The sequence below is a fragment of the Arachis ipaensis genome, chromosome B05 (assembly GCF_000816755.2).
Source record: "Arachis ipaensis cultivar K30076 chromosome B05, Araip1.1, whole genome shotgun sequence".
Classification (NCBI taxonomy): Eukaryota; Viridiplantae; Streptophyta; class Magnoliopsida; order Fabales; family Fabaceae; genus Arachis; species Arachis ipaensis.
In genome coordinates, this window is record NC_029789.2 from 138,924,378 (window position 1) to 138,930,585 (window position 6,208).

Below are 6,208 nucleotides of genomic sequence, written 5' to 3' on the forward strand. Positions count from 1 at the left end.
TTTATTTTCATGATCAAAGGGGGTCTTAAATTGTGGTGGTGGTCGTCATAATATTAACTAGTATTATATTATTTTAAATAATGGAAGTAATAGTAATAGAGTAAAGTATCAATCTGACTTTTTCCTTCTTTTTTGTAATGGTAATGCGACCCTTAATAAAAAATATGATTCACTTTAGTCTATATCTTTAATTTTTGTGAGTCTGTCAATATCACCGTTAACGGAAGTTGCTGACGTGTCATATTAATATATTGAGTTGGACATTAAATATCAACATAAAATGATCAAAAATTTATTTATTTTTAAATTTAAATTAGTTAAAAATTTATTTGTTTTACTATTAATAAGAAGTCTCTTAATGAAGTCTCTCATCAATTTAGATTTGACATTATGTGTTGATATTTAATGTTTAACTCAATATGTTAACGTGACATACTAGCAACTTTTGTTAACAAATAATAGTGATACTAATTGAAGGATTGCATTGTCTTACAAAAATAAAAACAGAAGCCGAAGTCGATTGTCATTTTGTCAGAAATTGTGTTGTCATTCGAAAAAAAAAAAGATGAGCGAATTGGTACTTTACTCATAGTAATACTATATTTTGAGTGAAACCTTATCTCGACCTTTGACAATATCACAAAATTTTTTTTCACCCCTTAAAGAAAGTATAATATCATCACGACCCCTATCTATCACTTCCGCTAGACATCATAACCCTTCTGTCAAATTTTCTGTTAGTAGGAGGCGGAGACAATTCTACGCGTAAGATAATGTTTCTATGTGTCATTGGACAATTCGTTTGGGATAAATTGGCCCCTGATATAATAAGCAAAACATTAGTGTTTTGATGAGGTCAAAATGTTGCATTTCACAATAGTAGAGTTATATAGATAAATTCTTCCCATTCATCTCTCTTATTGACATCAACAATTACAAAAAATCCTAAAAAAATTCCTAATTCGCGCAAAAAATTTTCTAGCGAGAGCCACCATGACAGAGGACAAACGACGATGTGACAATGCAATAACAGCAAAGAGCTGACATCTAAAATTAATAAGAAAACTAATAAGAAGAAAAGTTGACAAAATATCTGAGAGTCAGTTGGCCGAGGACAATAGCACAAAAATGAAGAGATCATTCCAGGTTACACGCAGTGAGTATGGATGTCACTATTTGAAGGAACTCCAAAGAATTCCAACCGGTAACAAAAGAAAAAAAAAGATTTGCTAAGGCTACTGGCAATCCATCAAGACAGCAGCAACCAGTCCAACCAGTTGAACAATAGGTACTATATAAATCTAAGTTTATAAAGTTCGTGATTTTAAGTGTCCTTGAATAAAATTGACAGGGATTTAAGAGTCCCTTATCAAAATCTTTAGAGATTTAGTTGTCTAAAAAAAGAGTCAATTAGAATTTAATTGTCTTTGTTTTATCTATTTGCAAACATTAGAATGTGTCTCCAACTAATAATGCTCCAAGACCAAATAGAGTTAATCCAGATGTGACAAATGGTACACCATTAGAGAGTGAAGCAATTGATCCTGTTGTAAGTACTACTTGTATATAATTTTGTATTGAAAGCTTTACAAACATATTGAGCCTAAATTTTAAACTTGGTTGTGCGTCTAGGCTAAAACTAAGAAGAAACCACTAACAAAAAAATTACAAAACCACTACAACAAAGAGAATATGATATTCCACTTTTTTAATTTGCACTGCCAGCTAAAGTATTGAAATATAATATATCAATCTCATAGTGTTTATAGATTTAAAAATTGAAATTTGTCATTGATTTGACTTGTTTATCGGGTTCAAGAGGCCAATATTAATCTTTAATTCAATTCCATAACTTATAATGACATACCACGAGAAATCACACCAATAACAAGATCATGAAGAGCAAAACAGCCCATTGTATGGCTATGCTTGTTCGATTTGAATTTTCTGTGTCACACCCATTATTAAACCAATTGTAAATGCAAAAGCATCCAAGCCAGCACCTCCTAAACTAAGTAACAACAATAAAATTTTCACAATTACAATGTGGGTGTTTGAACTTTTTATTTTTCTCTGTTTTGATAGTGTCCATTTTAGCTTTTTCACAATGCATCAATCTCTCGATAGTTCTCTATGAACGTCGATTTAAAGCTGACGATTACTCTGTACAGTTCATTCTTCCTTGTTAGGATTTTAAATCCTTTCAGTAACAAAGAGAGGGAGTGATTAATCCTTTTTCATACTAACAAAATATCAACATTTTATTGATTGTGTAAGGGGACAAACTATCCAAAAAAAAATTGCAATGGATATTAAAAACGTTACGTGACACATAAGAACATCGTCCACCTATTGCTAAAGAGTTTTACATAAGAATCAAAATGTAACGGCCTAACTTTTAGCCTCGAAGAAACAGCGGTTTTTCGGATCAAACGAAATTTTATGAAATTTTTAGGAATTTTAGTGCATATAAGCACCTCTGCTGCACAGGTGCTGTGTCATCAAGCTGCTGAGTCAGCAGCTTGACTGCACCAGACACCTCTCCTGATCTAAGTAAGCACGTCGTGAAAAGTTGCGTTTTTGAGCCACTTCGAGTCCGAATTTTAAAATTCTGATTTCCGTGGTTAGTCCCTATGTGACGAGCTGGTCTCGAATTTTGAGAGAAAAATTATATTAATATAATATTCATATATTATTATTATTTTATTTGGAATATTATATTATTAGTTTCCCTACTGTGATTAATGTTGATTTATGTTTAGTAATATAATAACTGAGCTAGAAATCTACCGGTAATGGATAATACCGGCATTCTTAGATGAACTTAACAATGCTAATACTTCATCATATATCTTTTATTCTCATGATTATCTTGTTACTAGTATCATTTATACTAGTAAAGCTCATGCTTATCCTTTAGTAGTGTAATCTGATTTATCTAGTTTTAGTAATTATCTCCAGAATAATATTTTATTATTAAACTCTGATGAGTCAGCATTCAGTGACACGTGGCTCTCCCAGAGTTAGCCACCACATGTTTCCTTTCTTTCTCTCCAAGCCAAGCTTTCTTAAGGAAAAAGTAAAAAACACTTGTATTCTAATACATCTAGCTTCAGTAATTTTTCTTTCTTGAGATATTTTTACACCAAACTTTAGGATAATGCTTATCCTAACCCCATGGGTCCCAAGACTCATTATTACCATCACCGTTTCTTCCAAGACAAGCTAAAATTCGAAAATTCCATGAGAGAAACCAAGAGAACTTCCATGAAAGCTTCAAGCTTCTTTCTCCGTTCTTTCTCAAACTAAAACCCTATCAAAAATCTAATCCGACCAAAATTTTCACCTCTTCTTCCTCTTCATTTATATATCAATTTTCAAGTAGTAAATCAAGGTATGATGGCTGCTCCTCCTCCTTGAAGTTTCAGCCATGGTGGAAACTCAAGCTGATGGTGTTTTCTTCATGTTTTTCCTTCGGATCTCTTGTTCAACCACCATAGGCTCTAAGTAAACGTGATTTCTAGCTACTTTAAGGTGAGAATAACCTTCTTTTCATCATCATGAAGCTTCAGCCTTCATAGTTCATATGGTTCTAAAGTTGTTTTTGATGTTAAAATAGGCGTAAAAGTGCTTTTGGAAGCTTGTTTTTGGCTCAACTTTTGGCAGCAGCAAAGGAGGTAAGGTTTGGTAAATTAATCAATGTTTGGCTGTGTTCTTGAAGTGTTAAATCAGATCTTGTTGCTTGAGGTTTGATTTTGAGTGTTTGTGTAATGGTTTGATCATGAGATCTTGTTGTTTAATGCTTGAAAATCATGTTTTTGATGGTTCTGAAGTTGTTGTTGTTGCTGCTGGAAAACGTGGCTTTCCAGCCATGAAATTCATGATATTTGATGTACTTTTGATGTGTATTTGATGGTTGAAACGTTGCTCTTTGGTTTGGTCAAAATCAGGTAAAAATCGGTTACCGAAAAGTTTGAAAAATTGGTTGAAAATCAAGCTGAAATTTGATGAACTTTTGGAAAAATGTTTTTGGTTTTTGGAAGGATGTGAAAACGTTTATTTGATGATTTTGAGGTCAAAATGTAATTATTAAAAAGTTTGGGTTGAAAGTTAATTAAAGAAAAGTTAAGAGGCCTAAGTGTAAATATTAAAAGTTAAGGAGTCAAAATACAATTTCTAAAAAATTCAGGGGTCAAAATGTAATTTTTGAAAGTTGAATAAAATATTATTATATATTGAAATATTATTTCATTAATAATATTATTTTATTATTAATAATAAAATATTGATAAAAAGACAATTTTTCTTAAAAGTCTCGGGATGGCAGTTTTGAGTCTATAACTCCCTAATTCTCTTTATTAAACACCTAAGTAAAGGTATAAGATAAGATATCGAAGAATGTAAGGTAATGAAACAAGTTCTAAAAACTTGCAAACATGTTAGAAAGAAAGGGAGTTAAGAACTATATAGCAGTGTGCTGTTTTGATGTTGTGATATATACAGAGAATTGTGAAATGAGATCACTGTGATGCTTGACTTATGATTGTGGAAAGATGAAAGAGGATGATTTCTAAGTGATGGAAAGTATGGTTATATGTGACTTATGAGCCTTCAGGCGATGCTTGAGAATGGTTATGTAAGAATCTGCTGCAGAGAGGCAGTCAGATAAATGGTGGTGCGACCACTGAGAACGCTTTCTTGGGATACTTAGCTATAGTGCTATTCTGTAAGTCAAAGGATTCTTACAGAGGTATCGAGAAAACACAACTAGCATATGCTCCTGTAAGTCAAAGGACTCTTACAGTGAGTGTGTTGGGCAGACTAGCTCCGTCCTGCAAGTCAAAGGACTCTTGTAGTGGGTAGCTAGTGCCACTCTGCAAGTCAAAGGACTCTTGCGGTGGTTTGCCTCGCAAGTCAAAGGACTCTTGCGATGGGTATTGCCAACAGGAAAGCCTTACCTGGTCAAAGGACTCCGGGTAACGTCGGGAGCGGGTCTGTAACCGACAAATGAGCTCATTACCTACAATAGGACCAGACATGCATCATACTTATTTGTGCATATTGTAATTGGAATTCCTTTGTGAATAATTCTATTTAATTGCTAATTGCTATACTTGACGTAGCTGTTCTTGATTGTGCTTGAACCTTATTGCTTGTGTTTGTAAGTGAAATTGGTTGAGTTGTGGTGAACTGGATGTGATTCAGCTGTTTGGGCTTGAAGCCATGACTGATCATGTGATAGGCCGAAGGCCTTGATTAGTTTGAGTGTGGTTTAGTAAAGCGTGAAATATCAAGCTGGTTCAACATAGACTTAATTAACCTATGTTTGGAACAGGTTGGTCATTCATACCACTGGAAAACTTTTAAGATTCTTTTATCTGAAAAGTGAGTTTTTATTTTGGGTTAATTAACTGATTTCTTTTAAAAAGGTTTTGAGTTTTTGATGGCTAAACCACTGATTTTCAAAGGACTTAGAAACTTGCAAGTGGACATTATAAATGAACTTAACTAATAATCCCGACCTTACTAAGAACTCCCCAGTTCTTACCCCTTCTCTCTCCCTTCTCCCTTCAGATGGAAGCATGAGTGCCCTTCCGTAGTTCGCTGATGACGTTCCACCTGACTTGAATGTTGTTAATTGTTTGAAATGTGTATAAGTGTGGTTGTTTATAACTGTTGTTTCTGTTATTATTTGAGAATTGATTGTGAATGATTCCGTTTATTAGTCCAAATGTTTAAAAAAAAAAGGGTACCTCGCAAAATAACTACGCTTTTAACAACGAATCAGGCTCATATAATAAATAATAGATAATATTTAGGAAGACAAGTTAGTAGCGCTCAGTTTCTAGTATGATCATGACGTACCAGAAATCGGGTCGTTACACAAAATGTCCAACAAAAATAATAGATAAGAATCGCGAAGACATTATGCTTTTTTCTAAAAGACGGATAAAAATTTTGCAAAATTATCAAGAGTCAAGGTTAGATTTTACTCCTATATTTTTTATCAACTAAAGTTCAATGAACCTGTGACTTTTTGTGCCCATCGCCCAGGAAATTGCTTGGTGTTCGTTTTGGGTAATTTTATTTTTTTCAAATAACTTAAATAACTTTAATTTATATATATATTTTGATAAAATATAACTGACATACATTTTTAATTTAAAAAATAAATATTATAAAAATTATTTTTGTGAACAATTTTTTT